Here is a 19,764-nt window from a genome sequence, read left to right on the forward strand (position 1 = left end):
CCCTGGGGTCAGAGCCCACTCCCGCCCTCGACTGGGCACTAGCGATCACCTCCAGCTGGACGCCGAGCCCCCTCCTCCAGGGCTCCCGCCCCTGGCCAAGGACAGAACCATCCAGAAGCGCGCCCCTTCTCTGAAACCCCAGTGCCAGGGCCCCACCCACTAGAGCACCTCCGCCTGTGTCCCCGACTCCCCCACGAGCCCGGGCCCCCCCGAGCTCCCAGGACCCAAGAGGGACAGAGGGACGGCCGGGCTCAGGGTGCGCCCACACCCCTCCACGCGGCCCCTGCCAGGTGGCCTGTGACCCCAGAGCTCATCTGACTCTCAATGAGTCTTTCCAAGAACGGGGCGCCCAGGACGGCCCTGCCGAGGCCCGGGCCCCCCACTGCCTCGGGATCAGGCCTGGGAGACAGAAGCCCACCTGTGCGCAGTGAGAAGGGGGCACAGGCTGACGCGGTGCCGACTGGGGCCTCTGGGGTGCCACTGGGCCATCTGGGGGGCCAGGGCATGAGGGAGAGGATGGCAGCAGGGCCACCCCACTCGGAAATGGGGTGCTGGGGGAGGGGGCTTCTGCTCTGGGACCCTCGGCCCTCGAGCCCTTCCTGGACGAACCCCGGGCCTCCCGGCCTGGCCAGGGGTCTCTCCAGCTGGCCTGTGAGCGGAGCTAGACTGCAGCCCCTTCCGTGGGAGGGAGGGGGGCCCCCAGGGAGCCCGAGCAGACACCCCCGGACCCTGGCAAGGGGGCTTTGGCCGGGCCGGGAAGAAGTAGCCGGCGCCAGCTGGGGACAAAGGGCAGGGGGTCCTTTGGGGACAAAAGCTGGGGCCCCGTGGCTGGGGGTCCCAGGCCCAGGGGGAGGGAGCCAGGGAGAAGGTGGGCGGGGGGTGGGGGTAAGGCCCGGAGCTGCCTCCCTGCCCCAAACCCTGCGAGCAGAGGCGTTTCCAGGATTCACACTTCAGCTCATCACAAACATGACGCGTTTCCACTCTGAAGAGCTTGAGGGCGCGTGGGCAGGCCCACCCTGGCTTGCTGCCACCCCGTGCGTGGGCGCGGCAGGGCGCTCCCCCCCCACCAGGCCACGGCTCCGCATGGCTGCCGGCCCGGCTCCCAGGCCTGCTCCCCGCACAGGGTGGGGGGTCCCCGCCGCGAGGCTCCTGCTGGCCCAGCACGAGGGGGCCGCTTCCCCAGCGAGCCGGGCAGGCAGGGCACGCAGGCCGAGCGCGCGGCCCCCGCCTCAGCTTCCCCATCTGCAGAGGGGGCGGCCGGCCGGTGTGGGGTGCCGTTGGGGGCCACCTGGAGGGTGGGGTGGGCACGGGGCTCCAGAGGGTCCTGCTGGCCCCACGCCCGGCCCAGGCACGGTGGGAAGGAAGGAAAAGCCTGACATTTTCTGTGATCTATGTATCCTCAAAAAAAAAAGGCAACGTGGGAAGCGGATGTGGCTCAACTGATAGGGCGTCCGCTGACCACATGGGAGGTCCAGGGTTCAAACCCCGGGCCTCCTGACCCGTGTGGAGCTGGCCCACGCGCAGTGCTGATGCGCGCAAGGAGTGCCATGCCACGCAGGGGTGTCCCCACGTAGGGGAGTCCCACACGCAAGGAGTGCGCCCCATAAGGAGAGCCGCCCAGTGCGAAAGAAAGTGCAGCCTGCCCAGGAATGGTGCCGCACACACGGAGAGCTGACACAGCAAGATGACGCAACAAAAAGAGACACAGATTCCCGTGCTGCTGACCACAACAGAAGCAGACAAAGAAGAAGACACAGCAAATAGACACAGAGAACAGACAACCCGGGGAGGGAAGGGAGAGAAATAAATAAAAAATAAATATTTAAAAAAAAAAAATTTTTTTTTAAGTAAATAGAACTTGGAAAAAAAAAAAGAAATGCCTGAGGTGAGCTCTCCCAGAGCACCTGCTTGGGCCCCGCTTTCCAGAAAGCCCAGGCCCAAGCCCTCGGCCCTCCCCGGCCCTCCCCGTCCAGCTGCCGCTTCCACGCGGGACCCTGTCCCCACTCGCAGTCCCTGCCTGGCCTCAGCCCCCTGCAGGACCCTCCCCAGCCCCTTGGACAAGCCGGCCCCCCCACCCCTCACGCTGCCCCTCCCCACGTGTCCCCCGGGTCTGCCCCTCCCTGACGCCAGCTCAGGCGTCTCCATGTGGCCGTCCCCTGCCGCTGCCCTGAGCCTGCCCCCCCAACCCCGGCCAGCTGTCACCACCCAGGCCTGACCTGCTGAAGGAGGCGTTCCTCTGGCCCCAAGAGCCCCCAGGGCAGCCCCTGGAGGACCCCAGGCTGCGCGGCCCCTCAGTGGCCACTGCCAGCACTGACCTTTAGGCTAGCAGGCGTGGGGTGGGGACGGGGGTGGGGACGGCAGGTGTCCACCCCAAGGACAGCCGCTGCCCGAGCGCTGGCGGCCGCGCCCAGCAGACCAGGCTGCCCCGACTCGAGCCCCCGCGGGGTCCCGGTGCTGGTCCTGGAGGCTGACCGTCCAGGGGCCAGGCCACCTCCTGGGGGGGTCAAAGCCGAGCTGGACCCCTGGGCGGACGCGGACCCACGGAGAGTGGGACGTCCCCAAACTCCAGCCCGTGCCCTCTTCCCTCACTCACCTGGAAGCTCGGAGCTGGGGGCACCCGCCATGGAGCCCACCCAGCCCTCCCCCGGGGCCACCCTCGGCCCTCTTTCCCCATGAAGGAAGGGGGAGATGGAGCCGCCAGAGCCAGGGCCTGGGGACCCGGGGGCTGCGGGCCTGGCCGGCCCCCACCCACGTTTCCCGCCGAGCTTGGCTGAGCCTGCGCTCGGGGAGGCAGGGCCCCCGACACGCACAGAGGGGAGGGCGGTGAGCAGGGGGCCTCGGGGCACGGGGGGGCCACGCTGCGTGGGGTGCGGGGGGAGGCCGCCGCAGAGGGCCAGGGGGGAGGGGTGCAGGTGAACGCATCTGTGGCAAGAAGCAGGAGCCTGCGCCTCGGTTTCCACATCTGGAAATGCCCAGACCTGGGGCCAGCGGAGCCTGCGGCCACGGCATGACCTCTGCCCCACCAGGGTCGGCATTTCGGGTGGGGGTGAGTGCCGAGGGGAGGAAAGCCCCCTCCCCAGGAGCTGGGGGGGCAGTGGGGTACCGCAGAGCCGCTGGCCCAGCCCCACGGGCAGCCGAGGGAAACGGGGAGCGGGAGGGACCCGAGAGCAGCGTGAGAGCCTTGGGGCCGGGATGGCGGGAGCTTTGGGGGTGCGGGGAGCCCCGGGACCTTGTCTCTCCCGCACCCACTCTTACACCCCGGAGTTCTCATGGCATCGTGGTGGGGGGTCCGGGTGGTACCACCTGTTGGCAAACACCACCCGCTCCAGCCCAGGCTCCAAGCTGCCCCCGCCCTCTGTCTGGAGCTCCCAATCTGCTGGGGGAGGCAACCACCTCTGGCTCATGTGCTCGTGACACCCATTCCACCCTGGCGGCTGACACACGGGCCCGCGTCCTGGGACCGGCCTTCCACAGGAGGGAGCCTGTGGGGTACCGCGGGGGCCCAGGACGGGGCTTGAGCAAAGGCCCTGGGACATGCCAGGACGCTTGTCAAGGTCGCGTGCCCGTGAGGACGGGCCTCGCAGCTATGCCCTCAAGCTGGGGACCTGGGACCCCGGCCTCCTCGCCCGCAGGACGGGCCTGCTGAGGACGCGGCAAGGTGACGGGCAGAGGTTCTACCCCGGGCACCTGCCCCCAGGGGTGGACAAGGCCGTGGCCCAGGGCTGGGCGACCCGGGAGGGACCCTGCCTGCCTCCTGGGCACACAGCAGGGACACGGGGACGTGAAGCTCATGGCAGGGGGATGGGAGGCAGCTGGGGAGGGCAGCCCCAGAGGCCGGGGGCCGGCGGGGCGGAGGCTGGGGGGGTGCGAGGACAGGGAGGGCGCTGCCCCCTGCCGGCCCCCTGGCCCGCAGGCCTGGCCTGGCAGGGGGCGGGAGGAGCAGCTGCAGAAGAGGAGGCGGCAGGGGCTGTGTCAGCTCCGGGGACCCCCACCCCAGTTTACCCCGCCCCCCAGGGCAGGGCCGCCTCAGGGCCCTGAACCCCGTGTCCCTGCCGCCGACCTGGCCCGGACCCCCAGGCCGAGGTGCCGCCTCCAGGGCCACGGGGGCTGAGGAGGGCAGGACTCCAGCAGCCGCCGCCCGAGGGCCCAGGACGTGGGCGGGGAGGCCGCGCACCCCAGGCCAGCCGGCAGCTGCGCCCTCTCTCCACCCGCCCGCAGCTGCCGGGGACCCGCTGGGCTCTGGTTCCGCTCAGCCAGCCTGGCCCTGGTGCACCAGGGGGGCCTCCTCCGGCCCCCTGAAACCGTGAGGCTGCTTGTGTCTCCTCAGGCCCCGGGGAGGCGGGGCGAGATGGGCTGGGAGCGGGGTGGAGGGGTGCAGTGGGCGGGGAGCCCGGGGAGGGGTGCAGTGGGTGGGGTGGAGGGGTGCAGTGGGCAGAGGGGAGGGGTGCAGTGGGCGGGGAGCCCGGAGAGGGGGTGCAGTGGGTGGGAGGAGGCGTGCAGAGGGTGGGGAGCCCGGGGAGGGGTGCAGTGAGCAGGGTGGAGGGGTGCAGTGGGTGGGTGGAGGGGTGCAGTGGGCAGAGAGCCCGGAGAGGGGGTGCAGTGGGTGGGGGGGGTGCAGAGGGTGGGGAACCTGGGGAGGGTTAGAGAGAACGGGGAGCCCGGGGAGAGGATGAGGTGGAGGGGGGGAATGGGGGGTACAAAGGGCAGGGAGCCTGGGGAGGGGGTGAGGTGGGCGGGGGAGGGTGGGATACAGTGGGCAGGGAGCCTGGGGAGGGGCTGCGGTGGGCGGGGGGACAGGGAGGGGGTGCAGAGGGTGGAGAGCCGAGCAGGGGTGCAATGGGCAGGAAGGGGAGGTGCACTGGGCCAGGAGCGGGGGAGGGGGTGCCCCGGGCAGGGAACTTAGTTGGGGGCGCTGCGCCCCGGGCTGGGCCTCTGCTGGACGGGGCAGGGGGAGGTGGGGAGGCGAGGACAGGCGCAGGAGGAGGGGGCTGAGGAGGGGGTTGGTGGAGGGAACTGAGCGCCGCGCGGGGGCGGGCACGGACTCAGCCTGGGCCGCGTTCCCAGGCGCCCACACACCGCCCCATTGTCCGCGACCCGGGGGGAGGGGTCCAGCGAGCGCCCTGGTGGCAGGTGCAGGCTGGCCCGGCCCTCGGCAGGGGGACAGGGGGTGGGGGGGGGTGGGGGCCGCTCTGGCTCTGGCTCTGGCTCCCCCCACCCCCACACACACCCGCCGGGCCCCACCTACCTCCTCTGACCTCACACTGTTCCTTCTCCGGGGCTGCCTGCGCCTTCCCCTCCTGGCCCGAGGGGTCGCCCCCAAGGCAGGGGCCCAGGGACCCAGGCTGCAGCGCCTCCCACGGGGGCAGGGCTCCAGCAGGCCCTGCGCAGGGGGCCCGCGTCCCGTCTCGAGCGCCACCCGAGGAAGGCCCGGCCTGGCACGGCCTGCCCAGGGTACCTGGCGTGCCATCTGGGCGCTGCCTCCTCCGCGCAGCCCCCTCCCGGCCCCGGCCCAGGGCCCACCCAGCTATGGGCAGATCTGCTGGATGGGGGAATGCACAGCCCCGGGACAGCTGTCCCCTCGGGCCCAGGGACCATGGCCCAGGCGCTGTCCTCCTTCCCCGCAGCCTCCTGCCTGGACAAGCTCAGCTGCCACCACAGCACTTGGACCCCAGAGCTGGGGAGACCACCCCGAGAGCCCCTCCCCACGGACCCCCAGAGAGGTGTCGCCCCACCGCCCGTTACAGCGAGAGACACCAGGGGCCCCGCGAGGCCAGGGCCAGGGGCTCTTGCCGCACCCCGGGGGGCTCCCCCGGCAGAAGGACCAGCGGGGGCCTCTTCGTCCAGCCCCTGCCCGCACCCCCAGGCAGCCGCAGCTACGCTTGGGCCCCCAGAAGCCGCGCCGGCCGGGCCTGGAGAGGCTGCGAGAGGAAGCCACTGCGGGGTGGCCTGGCGCGGCCCAGGCGGGCGTCGGGGTGGGGCGGGGGGCCCCAGAGCTGGGCGCCCTTCCTGGAGAGAAAAGTGCCATTTGGCGGGGGAACAGGGTGGGGCGGGACCCCTCTCCTGGAGCCCCCGGTGGGTCCCTGGCTGAGTCCCCACCCCCCGAGGAAGGGCTTTCCGGCCCCCTTTGGCCCACGTGGCGCCTGGCTTGGCGCAGCCGCCCGAGCCCACGCCGCTACGACAGCCACCCCTGCGCCCCTAAAGCTTCCAGGCCACAGACGGGAAGGCCACGGGCGTCCCCCCCACCTCCCCGAGGGGCAGGGACGCAGCCACCCCCTCGCCTGCCCGGCTGGGGTCAGAGGCTCCCGCTGCCCGCTGCCCAGGCCGTGCCTGCTGCCGGCAGGGGAGCCCGGGCCACGTCAGCCGCCCTCCCGGGAAAGGGGCTTCCCTTTCTGGCCTCAGATGGGCAGCGGGGCCGCCGGAGGGCCGCGGGAGGGAGATGAGGTGCCAGGTTCCCAGCAGGCGGGCGCAGGCTGGGCTGAGCATCCGTGCCCACCGGGCGCTATGCCCTGCACCTGTCCCGCAGGCCCCAGTCAGCTTTTCCAGTTCCTTCCGCCCCTGCTGACGGCTGCAGATCCCATCTTGCTGGGATCCAAAGCCAGGGCCCCCGGGGGTGGCTCTGGGGCACCCCAGTGGCCAGATTCTGGTCCCGGCACTCGTCTCCACAAAGTACCGGCCACGGGACTGCCTCAGGGTGGGGTGGGCGCCCTCCCGGGAGCCCTCCCTACCCCGGCCTCAGACTCCCCATCATCACGGGACCGGGACCCCCACCCACGCCATGGCCGGGTGGGGGGAGCGGGCAGGGGCTACGATGGAACCCGGGGGAGGCTCAGGCAGGGCTGCCAGCACCACGACCTGCCACCGTCCACGTGGCAACTCGGCCAAGCGGGGCCCGTCCAGGATGACCCCAGGAGCCTGGCCACGCCGCGGCCAGTGCACGTGCCCTGCCCCCTGCTCCGGGCCAGGCCCGCGGCGGCACTGCAGGGAAGGGGACAGTCATGGGCCTGCCTCTCCCAAGTCCCCAGAGGGTCCTTGAGCACCAGCAGGATGGACACTCGGGCCTTGACTAAAGATCAGGGCAGGGAAGCAGACGTGGCTCAACGGATAGAGCATCCGCCTACCACATGGGAGGTCCAGGGTTCAAACCCAGGGCCTCCTGACCCGTGTGGAGCTGGCCCATGCACAGTGCTGATGTGCACAAGGAGTGCAGTGCCACACAGGGGTGTCCCCGCATAGGGGAGCCCCACGCGCAAGGAGCGCGCCCCGTGCTAAAAAAGCACAGCCCACCCAGGAGTGGCGCCGCACACACGGAGAGCTGATGCAGCAAGATGACACAACAACAAAGCGACATGGTTTCCCGGTGCTGCATGACAAAAACGCAAGTGGACACAGAAGAACACAGCGAATGGACACAGAGAGCAGACAACAGGGTGAAGGGGACAGAAATAAATTTTTTTTTAAATCTTAAAAAAAAATAAAGATCACGGGCGGCCACGCAAGCTAAGCCGCGGCCTTCCCCTCGGCCGGCAGGTCCTGCCCTCGGGCCAGCGGCCCGTGCACCCCTAGGGCCACCCGTCTTCGACGTGGCCCACTGTCAGGCCCGCCTGGTGCCCACGGCTCGAGCCCCTGTCCAGGAAGACCGGGCGGCAGGTCTGTGCCCCTCTCGCTGTGTGGGAGGCGCAGAGGGCCGGGGCGGCAGGTGGCGGCAGCCCGGACCCCCCCACGGCCCCCGGGCGGCCCCTCTCCTCCCCGCACCCGGGCTGGGGGCTCGGCCACCTCCTGCCCGCTCGGGGTGTGGACACACACGGAGCCGCGCTTTCACCAAATCTAGCGAACACTGCCGTCTGTGGGTCTGTCCAGGGCAGGGCGGCTCGGCCTGGGAGGTGCCCCAACAGGGCCCCTGGCAGGGCGCCCACGGCGCTCAGGTGCCTCACCCCGTCTCACGGGGGGAGGGGTGTCCCTTGGGACGTGGGGACCGAGGCTGCTTCGTGCCCGGGGAGGCCAGGCCCGGGTTCCCTCCTGGTCCCAGAGCAGTCCTGGCAGGCTTCCCCCAGCGGCGCCTCCCTCTCTGGGAAGCCTCTGGAAGCCTCTGGAAGCCTGCCCAGACTGGCTCGGCCTGGCCCGTGGGGGCCACGTCCCGCACGCCAGCGTGGCGGGTCCCGGGGCGGGCACGTGGCCTCGCGCTGCAGGCCCAGGCAGGTGGGTGCGCTGGGTGCCCGCCCCCAGAGGGAGGGCCGGCTCGGCACCCACTCGCCAGGCGGCGGAGGGTGCTTCTCGGAGCTGGAGCTGGCCGGGCGCGGGGAGCCGGGGGCAGGCGGCGGGGCGTGGGCGCGGAGGGGCCCCGCGCCGGGAAGGAGCGGCCGGGTGTGGCGGGACCCGCCGTGCCCAGCTCGCGGGGGCCTGGACTCAGCCACCCGCGGCCTCTCGGGCGGCCGAGAAGCAGGGACCCGGGAGTTCTTGTGCCACGGGAAGAGGACGGGACAGGGGGCCCCTTCGGCTCCTCTGGGGCCCCCGCCGCCTCGAGCGCCGTGAGCCCCCTCGCCCTGCATCCCCGGGGCCCTGCCTCCAGCCCTGGAGCCCGGGTGGGCGCAGGAGCCTCCCACAGAGCCCAGACCCCAGGGCGGGGCCCTCTGTTGCCCCTGCATGTGGACGGGGAAACTGAGGCTCAGTTCACTGGTGCAGCGCAGGGCCCACACCTGAGAGGAGTGGGCTCCATCACACCTGGCGTCACCCTGCCTGCCCCCTCCCCAGGCACAGGCCAAGGTGGGGGGCTGCCCCAGGGTGGGGCGGGGGCAGGCGCGGCTGGGCCTGTCCCGGGAGCTACAAAAGTCTGGAACGGCCCCCAGGAAGCGGGCGACCCTCACTGGAGGAGCTCCTGGAGGACCCTGACCTCCTGCAGAAGGCCACCTACACTTGGAAGGGAGGTTGAGAGGCCCAAGAGCCCCCTCCCCGCCTCTCGGGCCTCGTCGTGCCCACCACGCCCCAGGCCATTCTGGTCAAACTGGTTGGCCCCCTCCCCCCACCACCCTTTGGCTCGGCGTGGCCCCTCCCTGCAGCGACCCTCCTCCCGACTGCACCCCCGGCCCACTGGAGCCCGCTGTGAGGCCACCCGCCGGCCAGCTGCGAGGCGAGGGTGCGGCCTGCCCACGGCCACCGCCCCCACACGTCCCCAGAGGAGCACCCGGGGGGCTTCCCAGCTCGAGGGTCCAGCCTCTGAGCCCGGCCGCTCTGGATGGACTGAGGCCCTTGACCAGGGGACCCGTGTGGGCGGGGACGCGTGGCCGTGCCCTTTGCCCCAGGCCTCTCCAGGCCGGCCGCACCCACACCCTGCCCCCCCGCAGAGGCGGCTCAGGTGACCTTGCCTGTCCCACCAGGACAAGCAGCGGCCCGAGGGCCAAGGGGAAAACGCCCGCAAGGGCTACGGTCCCGGGGTGCCAGCCCGGTGCCCCTCAGCCCCCCAGCACCCCCCCACTGGCCTCCCACGAGTCGTGGAGCGGAGATGAAGAGACACGCATCTGCCCAAGGCCACACAGCTGGTCACGGGTGCACTCGAACCCAGGACACCCGCCCCGAGCCGGCGCTCCTTCTCGGCGGCGCCGTGGGCTGGCGGCAGGCGTGTCCTCTCGGAGCGCCGGGCTCCCCGGTGTGAGCGTGCGCGCGGGTGTGCGGCCGAGTGTGTCACGGGGAAGGCCGGAGCTGACTCAGCGCCCCGCTTCCCTGTGTCCATGAACAGGAAGTGCCCCGGCAGGCCCGCAGCCCGTCCCGCCTCCCCCAGGCCAGCCTTCTGGGTGGGCTCCCCCCCACCCTGGGGGGGGCTTCCCGAAAGGGCCAGGCCCCCTGCCAGCACCCCTCGTGTCCGAGGCCCAGGAGTTGGTTCCCCGCCTGCCCCCTGGCCAGGGTGTGCCCTGACCCACTGCTGGAAAACGGGGGGGGGGGGGGGGGAAGGTGGTCCCACGCCGGGCGCCCCCCCCCAGAGGAGCACTAGGCTGCGGCCCCCAACCCCGGGCTCCCGGCTGCCCGCCCGTGCGGGGGTCTTGGGTGACGGGAACCCAGACGCCTCCTCTGGGCTTGCAGAGAGTCGGCGGGGGACAGTGGCCGGCCTGGCCTGCAGCCCGGGGTCCTGCCCCCGCTCCAGGACCGCCCCTGGCGCGAAATACAACCCAAATCACTTGGTCGCCGCGGCGGGTCGCGTTCCCAGAGCCCCCTCGCGCCAGGGCCCGGCCGCATCGCTGGCAAGACCGAACACGCGTCGCCCTGGGGTGACCCAGCCACCGAGCCTCCGGTCCAGGGGCGCTTTCCAGGGAACGTCCCTTGTCCCAGGGGCGACAGCAGCCTTGTCGCAGGGGCAAACCGAGGCCCCAGGGGACGCGGAGCTCAGAGTCACGCGGGGCTGAGAAGCGGCGGTGGCTGCCGCTGCACCTGTCCCCTGATCTCCCGGCACCCAGAGGGACAGGCCATCAGTCCACCTCGCCAGGGGAAGCTACTGCCCAGGCAAAGGGGCAGGCGGCTTCGGGGAGGCGGCCCTTTCATTCCCGACCCCCTGTGCCCTCCTCTCTGAGACCTGCTCTCCCCACAAGTCACAGACACGCCCCACGGCCCGGGGCTATCAGCCACTCACACTTGAGTGTGAATCAGCCCCTGTAGGCGGCTTTCCTCCCGCCTGGGTGGAGACCGGACGGAGAAAGGAAAGTTCTGATCACGGTGCGGAGGAGAGCGCAAATCCCGCCGTCCTCGGTGGCCCGGGGGCGGGGGGGGGGAGAGGGGCGGGAAGGGGCCCTGATGGGTGGCGAGGCGCCTCCCCCGCCCCGGCCCGCGCGCTTCCCGGGGCAGTGCCCGCCGTGCCCAGGCCGCAGCGGCCCGGCCGACGAAGGAGGACCCTGAGCGGGGGCCGGCCAGCCCGGGGGCGCGACCCTGCCCGCCTGCCCCGCGCCCGCCGCCGCGCCTTACCCGGCCCAGGCTCCGCTCGGGGCCCGCCGGCCCTGGGTCCCGCGGCGCTCCGGCTCTGCCGCCCCGCGCCGCGCTCCGCCCCGGGACCCGCCCCCGGGACCCGCCCCCAGAGCCCGCCCCGCCCCGGGACCCGCCCCGGGACCCGCCCCCGGGACCCGCCCCCAGAGCCCGCCCCGCCCCGGGACCCGCCCCCGGGACCCGCCCCCAGAGCCCGCCCCGCCCCGGGACCCGCCCCCGGGGCCCGCCCCACCCCCTCGCGCTCAGGCGCTGGCCGGGGGCGGGCCGTCCGGCAGGGGGGGGGGGCGCCCTGGCAGATCCCCCCGCAACGAGGGGCGAAGGCGGGCATTGGCGGCGGTGGGGACGCGCGGTCGGCGCGCGGCACACAGTAGGTGCTCAGTAAATGTAAGGAAGGGGTGAACGACCAGCGCAGCCGCCCCCGCGATCCCGGTGGCCCCCCTGGAAGAGGCGCGGTCCCGCCCGCCTCCCCCGTGCCCCCGGGACCGACACCCGTGGGCCTGGCGCGGGCCCCCCTCTCCGGGCGCAGGGGGCTTCGCCGAACCCGCTGGGGCCCGGCTCCTCGTGTGGCACGAGCCTGCCCCTCACTTTTCAGTCACATCGAAACAGACTTGGGGCGCCCTGGGCCAGCCGGGGTCGCTCGGGCCCGGGGGGCCGCCTCCGAGAAGGTGGAGAACAGGCGCCCGACCCCAGAAACGGGGCGCCTTCGCTTTGCCGCCATCAGCTTCCTCACCCTCCGGTTTGGGGGCTGCGGGGACACATGGGGCGCTTTGGGCGCGGGAGACGGAGTTCAGGGGCATCGGGGGTGCAGGGAGCAGCCGGAGGGCATTTCTGGGAGGAGGGGGCTCCTTTCCAAGGAGCCAGGTGGAAGGCAGGACGCGGCGGCCCCGGCGAAGGCGCCTAGGCACCGGGAGCAAGGCCTGGGGGTGCTGCAGGGATGGGGCGGCGGTGATTTTGGGGATGAGCTGGCACCGACCAGACCCCGGGCCCAGGCACTGGCCTCGAGGGGAGAAGCAGCAGGCGGGGCCCGGAAGGCCTGTCCCCGCGCCCCGGGGAGGGGTTGGGGCCCACGCGGCGCCCCTGGACTCCCCAGGAATCCGGCTCCGCCAGCGAGAGGCTCCGAGCGCCCCCGAGGGCGCCCCGGGGGTCCAGCCCCGACCGAGCGCCTCCTGCCGCTGTGCCCGCCGTCCCTCTCTCCTTCTACCCCCCAAGAGTTCGTGGGGCGGACCGGCTGCGGGTCTCCGAGCACCCCACCTGAGCCAGCGGCCGTGTGGCCGAGGCTGGCGCGGCCTGCGACCCTGGAGCCGGCGGGACAGGAGTGGGCGGGACGCAGGCCCCCCCGTGGGAGGGGGCACAGAAGAGCCCACCCCGCAGGGCTGGCGAATCCAGCACATTCCAGCGTCGTGGGAGAGCCACCGCGGTCCCCAGAACTTTCATGGCCCCAAACAGAGGCTCCGCCCGCTTCCTTCCACGGGGTCCCCCGGCCTCTGTCCGCAGACCCCGCCCCGTCGTTGAGGGGGGGCCGGGCCGGCGGGTCCCTGGAACCGCAGGGCCTGGCAGAGCGGCGGGAGGCCCAGGCTGGGGACCCGGTGGGCGCCGCCGGCCCTCGCCCCCGTGCCGCCCCAGGGGCCTCCCGTCCCCCCACGCCCGCCAGTTCCCGCCCCCGGGGCTGCTGGGCTCCTGGGCAGCGCCGCACCCCCGCCGCACCCCCGGGCCCTGGCTCCGCCCCCCTCTCTCCCCGGGGGTGGGGTGGGCCTCGGGAGCCCCCTGGGCACCCAGTGGGTGGGGGTACGGGAGTGAGGGGCGGGGGCTGCTTCAGCCGGTGGGAGGACGGGGCGGGGGCCGGCGCCCTCCCAGGGGCCCACCTCGCGGGGCGGCAGGGGGGCAGGCGGGGGGAGCTGGGCCCCGCGCACGGGGTGAGCGGCGGAGGGGGCGCCGGGGGCTGGGCAGGGGCGGGGCGGGCTGGGTTCAGCAGAGCCCCCCACTCCCTTGCCCGGGGGCTCCAACGCCGCGTCGCGGGTGCGGGTGGGCGCTGGCCGAGGCGCCCCGGGGGCGGGGGCGGGGGCGGGGGCCTGCGGCGCCCAGCGCCCCCAGCGGGCGGGGCACCCTCGCCCTGGAGAGGTTTGTTTGGGTTAATTTCTACCTAAAAGTAGGAGTCCGCCCCGCCGCCCAGGCCTCTCCGGGCGCAGCACCCCGCGGCCCTGCCCGCGCCCCGCGCCCCGCGCCCCGCGCCCCGCAGAGCGGCCCCTTCCACTCCCGTCCAGCCGCCGCCGGGCCCGCGTGGGAGGCCTGCGTGGGAGGCCGTGTGCGCACGCGCGCGGGCTCTGCATCCCCCCCAGGCCTGGCCCCTGCGCCCCAAGGCGCGTGACCTCCCGGAAGGAGCCTGAGAGGGAAGTCCCGTGGGGCCTGAGAAGGGGAAGCGGGGGGGCCCCACGTCACCCGGGGACCGCCACCCACTCCCCCTCCAGGGCCTGCGGGGCGCGGGGGGCGCAGCCCTCCCCACTTCCCGGCCTGGGCGGGCCACTGGCCGAGGCTCGAGGGCCGGGATCTGGGGAGACGAGGCCAGCGGGGGCGGCGGGAGGGCGACCCCAGGCCTGAGGCCGGCTGCCCCGCGTGGGGAGAGGGGCCCCCTGCCAGCGTGGGCCGGCGGGCCCTCTCCTCCAGCCCTGAAACCCTGAGCGCCGTGGGTGTTTCCTTTTGCAAAAGCGGAGGAGAAGGTCGCGCCTGCTGATCTCAACTCATCCTTTCTTCCCCCGAATTTTAAAACTTGTAAAAGGTACATTAAAAAGTTACCATTTTGACCACTTTTAAGGGTACAATTCCTAGCATTAAGTGTATCGACTTAATATACTTGAAAGTACATTCTTTCTAGAGCTTTTCAGCATCCGCAGCAGAAGTTCTGTCCCCTCAGGCAATAGCTCCCCCCACTCCTGCTTCTAGAGTGGGAGAAGGAGAGCCCACCTCACACCTCAGGCCCACGGCAGTTTCAGCGAGAACAAAGACTAAAAAGCAAAACAAAGAAACGAACAAAAGCCACGCTGAAAGGAAACATAGCGCTCCACTGAGGGAGTGAGGCAGATTTTCTAGGCACAATATCAGAGGGAGAAACGATCAGTTTTTGAGCATAAAGGAAAAGGTCACTAGATGAGACAACGTAAAAGTAAGCCCTTCCCTGAAAAGCGTCAATGCCATAAAAAAAAAAGAAAAGAAAAGAAAGGAAGCACCATAAACAAAACTGAAAGGAAAACCACAAACCAGGAAGTTATGTGCAAAGTGTGGCTTTTACAAGGGAGTAAATATAAAAACCATTTTTACAAGCTACTGACAAGTTTGTCCCTTCAGTCAAAACGGGCAAACATAGCCATATGTGGGAAGCAGATGTGGGTCAGGCGCCGCTCACATGGGAAGTCCCTGGTTCCGTTCCTGGAGCCTCCTGAAGCAGACAAGCAAGACAGCTGATTCAATGGGCTGGCGTGGCGAGCCGATGCAACAAGAGACACAAGGAGGAGAACATAATGAGAGCACAACAAGGCAGGGAGTGGAGGTGGCTCAAGCTATTAGGCAACTCCCTCCCACGTGGGAGATCCAGGCTCAGTCCCCTGTGTCTCCTAAAAAGAAAGACAAGCACAATAAACAGACATGGCAAGCGCAGACAACGAGGGGATGGGAAGAAATAAACAAATAAATCTTAAAAAAAAAAAATAGCCATATGTGACAGGTAGAACCTGGGTGGACCCCAGAAAATCCTGTGCTTAGAGCCAATCCATTCCTGTGCATGGAAACTATTGTAGGTTGGACCTTTTGGTCAAATTATTTAAGTTAAGGGCCTTTGATTAGATTGAGTAACCCTGGGTGGCGTCCTTTATAAAGGGGAGAAACGGGCAGAGACACGGTGAACTCCTAGAAGATGAGAGAGAAAACCCCGGAAGCCAGAGGTGAAAGCAACGGAGCGTGGAGGAGAAGGCAGAGGCCAGCCGAGGCTGCGGCCACTGTGCCCTGCCCGGGGCCTAATGGCCCACGTGGAGCTCGGGGTGGGGCGACATCTCCCAATGGTGCCTTGATTTGCCATTTTTCTCAGCCTTGGAACTGCAAGCTTATCAGATAATAAATCCCCATTGGAAAGGCCTGCCCCCTTCTGCCTTGGCATCCTTGAGCAAACGAAAACGCCATTCATCCAAGGAAAAGATACAAGTAGCCAGTAAAAGAAGTGTAAACGTGTCCTACCTCCCTAGCAATGAAATTAAACAGAAACGAGAACAACGAGGTATCATTTTTTTGCTTACGAAGGTAAAACTCCCGTGGGTACCCCAGTGTCCACGAGCCAGTGAAAGCAGCATTCCGTCGCCTGCAGGGATTTCTTCCAGGAAGGTGGGCCAGGAAGGGGCCAGCCGCAGGGACGCGCTCCCTGGCTGCGCAGTGGCACGTTGGCACCCTCTCGACAGCCACCTCCCTGCACTAGGAGGTCCGCGCGGCCGGCTGTGGGGGGCGGCGCCCCTCTGCCCGGTGGACAGGCCTGACTTTGGAGAAGTGCTGGGTGCTGGGTGGCCACTGCAAGCCGGTCCTGGGGCACCAGCTACTGCCCTGCTCGCTCCAGCAAGGCCGGCTGGGGACATCACCCACTCGAGGGCGGCGGGCTCTTTATCCAGCTTCTGTTTGTTCTAGAAAATCAGAGTTACATGTGCACGTGATCTGAAGAGCTGCGCAATCTGACGAGGCCGGTCACGAAACACAGCAGACCCCAGCCCTTCTTCCTTCCAAGTTGAGCACATCCTTTTCCCCACCTCTAGATCCCTAAACACAAGGCTCACTTTGCTACCTCCTGACTCCGGTATTATAGCATCGTTTTGTTTAGATCGATGGCTTACGTTATGATGACACTATGTCAACGCTCGTCACACCTGAGTCATGCAGCCGGGCGTGAGAACTTTTCCTTTCCTGCTTTTTTTTTTTAATGGAGTTTACGTTTACAGAAAAACCATGCAGAAAATTTAAAGTTTCCATATACACCCCACTCCCTCACACACATACACTTTCCATTAGGGTGGCATCTTTGTTACAACTGTAGAAACAATCTTTTAATAATTATACTATTAACTATAGTTCCATGGTTACATTAGGGCTCACTCTGTGTTGTACAGTCCTATATTGTTTTTATTCTAGTAACATAGATACAACCTAAAATTTCCCCTTTTTAACTACATTCAAATATAAGTCAGTGACATTAGTGACATCCACAATGTTGTGCTACCATCACCACCCTCCACAGCCCAAACTCTCCCATCGTCCCAAACAGATGCTCTGGACCAACTGACCATTACCCCCCATTCTCTGCCTCTTCCTTGGCCCCTGGTAACAAAGACTCCAATTTCTGACTTTATGAATTTTCTTATTGTAAATATTTCATATCAGGGAGATCATACAATAGTTGTCCTTTTGTGTCTAGCTTATTTCATGCAACATGATGTTTTCAAGATTCATCCATGTGCTCTCATGTATCAGAACCTCATTCCTCTTTACAGCTCAGTAATAGTCCACTGTATGTCTATACTGTATTTTGTTTATCCATTCATCTCTTTATGGACACTTGGATTGCTTCCATTTTTTTTCGCAATTGTGAACAATACCTCTATGAATGTGGGTGTGGAAATATCTGTTTCGGTCTTCTGCATGTATTTCTAGGAGAGGGATTGCCAGGTCATATGGTAATCCTGTGTTCAACGTTCTGAGGAATCCCCCAGCTCTGCTCAACAGCCACTGCTCCATTTTATATTCCCACCAAAAATAAACAAGGGTTCCCACCTCTCCACAGCCTCTCCGACACTTGCTATTTTCCATTTCTTGAATAGTAGCCATTCTGGTGGGTACGAAATGGAATCTAGCTACGGTTTTGATTTGCAGTTCCTTAACGGATGATGGTGTGCAGCATCTTTTCATGAGTTTACGGGCCATGTATATATCTTCTTTCGAGAAATGTCTATTCAAGTCTTTTGCCTATTTTTAAACCGGGTTGTCTTTTTGTTGTGGAGTTGTAGGGATTCTTTATATATTTTGTATATTAAGCCCTTATCAGATATGTGGTTCCCAAATATTTTCTCCCATTCTGCAGGTCGTATTTTGATTTTCATGATGAAGTCCTTGAATGGGCAAACGTTTTTAATTTTGGATGAAGTCCCATTTATCTCTTTTTTCTTTGGTTGCTCGTGCTTTTGGTGTAAAATCTAAGAAATCGTTGCCTACCACAAGGCCCTGAAGACGCGCCCCTGCGCTTTCTTCTGGGAGTTTTAACAGCTGTGATGCGCTATGAGTTATTTTTCGGTCTGTGGTCTGAGGCGGAGGCCGCCTTCATTTGCGTGCACGTGGGTAGCTGGTTCCCCAGCAGCACTTGCCGAGGAGACTCTCTTCCCCAGCTGAGTGGCCTTGGCACTCTTGCCAAAAATCCACTGGCCAGAGACGTGAGGATTTCACTGTGGACTCTCAATTCTATTTTCACCAGACTCGATGTTTATCATTACGCCACTACCACACTGATTTCATGACTGCAGTTTTGTAGTGAGTTTTGAAATCAGGACGTGTGGGTCCTCCAATTTTGTTCTCCACTTTCAATTCCACATGACTTCGAGGATCAGCTTTTCCAGTTCTGTAAAAAAAGCTGCTGGAATTCTAATAGGGAGGGCACTGAATTTGTGGATCATTTTAGATAGTTCTGACAATCTTTTTTTTATTTTAAAGATTTATTTATTTTTTTCCCCTTCCCTGCCCCCCCCTAGTTGTCTGCTTTCACTGTGTGTTCTTCTGTGTCTGCCTGTAGTCTTATCAGTGGCACCTGGGAATCTGTGTTTCTTTTTATTGTGTCATCTTGCTGTGTCAGCTCTCCGTGTGTGCGGTGCCATTCCTGGGCAGGCTGCGCTTTTTTTTGCGTTGGGCGGCTCTCCTTACGGGACTCACTCCTTGCACGTGGCACTCCCCTATGCGGGGGACACCCCTGCGTGGCACAGCACTCCTTGCGTGCATCAGCACCACACATAGGCCATCTCCACACGGGTCAAGGAGACCCGGGGTTTGAACCGCGGACCTCCCGTGTGGTACGCGGACGCCCTAACCACTGGGCCAAGTCCGCTTCCCAGTACTGACATCTTAGCAATATTAAATCTTCAACCCATGAACACAGGATGTCTTTCCATTTACTTGAGTCTTCTTTCATTTCTTTCAGCAATGTTGGTATAGTTTTCAGTGTACAAATGTTTTATTGGTTAAATTTGTTCCTAAGTACTTTTTCTTTTAAATTCTATTGTAAACGGAATTGTTTCCTTGATTTCTTTTTCAGAATGTTTATTTCTGGTGTATAGAAGCCCAAATGCCTTCTGAGAGTTTATCTTCTATCCTACAACTTTGCTGAATTCATTTAGTAATTCTAGTAGCTTTCTTATAGATTCTTTGGGATTTTCTATATATAGGATCATATCATCTGCAAATAGGGGATGCCTTATATTTCTCTCTTTTTTAAACAAATCAATTTTACTGTACATATTAATAAAGCAGAAATCCATCCAAAGTGTACAATCAGTGGTGTTTGGTATAATCACATAGTTGTGCATTCATTACTTCAATCATTATTAGAACATTTTTATTATTCCAATAATAATTTTTTAAAAAAACAAACAAACAAAAGAATCACATCACCTCCCAATCTTTCTTTGCTTCCCCTGTCATACATAGTAGCAATTCTGCTTTGTCCCTCTAGTTTATTTGTATTTATATTTTGTAAAAACAGTTTTATATATGAAATATTACCCATAATCGTATTTCACATGCAGCTTCACTCTGTGTTAACCAGCCCCATGTTACATTGTTCAGCTTTCCTTCTAGTAACACACGTGACCTTAGACTTCCCCTTTCAGCCACTGACATCCCCATCTAATAGCACTGCCAGTAGAAACACTGACGTGCTTTCATCTTTGGAAACAACCTTTCTACCAATTCTGAACAGAGATTCTCAGCTTTCCATTCTCTACCCTCATTTTAGTCTCTGGCCACCCATATTCTAATTATTAAGTCCATGAGTTTACACAATATATTGAGTTCATAATAGTGCAATCCTCCAGTACTTGTCCTTTTGTGTCTGGCTTGCTTTACTGAACACAATGTCCTCCAGGCTCATCCCTGCTGTCACGCGCTTCACGACTTCATTTCTTCTTACAGCTGCACAAAAGTCGTCGTGTGTACACACCACAGATTGTTTATCCACTCATCAGTTGATGGACCCCTGGGTTGTTGCCCTCTTTTGGCAATCGTGTGTAACACAACTCTGAACACTGATGTGCAGATGTCACTGCTCTCAATTCTCCTGGGTATAGACCAGTAGCGGAGTGGCCGGGTCATGTGGCAAGTCTGTACTCACCGTCCTCGGGAGCCACCAGGCAGCCTCCGCGGCGGCTGGACCGTTCTGCGTCCCCCCAGCAGTGAACGAGCGTTCCTGTCTCTCCAACACTTGTGGTTTTCCTACTTTAACAGTAGGTGTGAAATGATATCTCCTCGTAGTTTTGATTTGCATTTCCCTAATAGCTAGTGAGGTTGAACGTGTTTTCATGTCTTTTATTTTGCCATTTGTATTTCTCTTTGGATAAAAGTCTACTCAGTTATTTTGCCCAGTTTTTCATCTGGTAGTTTATCCTATTAGATATGTGATTTCCAAATATTTTCTCCCATTCAGTTGCTGTGTTTTCATCCTTTAGGCAAAGTCCTTTGAGGTGGAAAATGCTTAATTTTGAGGAGGCCCCATTTATATTTTTTCTTTTGTTGCTCGTG

This window comes from Dasypus novemcinctus, chromosome 1 (genome assembly GCF_030445035.2).
Source record: "Dasypus novemcinctus isolate mDasNov1 chromosome 1, mDasNov1.1.hap2, whole genome shotgun sequence".
Lineage (NCBI taxonomy): Eukaryota > Metazoa > Chordata > Mammalia > Cingulata > Dasypodidae > Dasypus > Dasypus novemcinctus.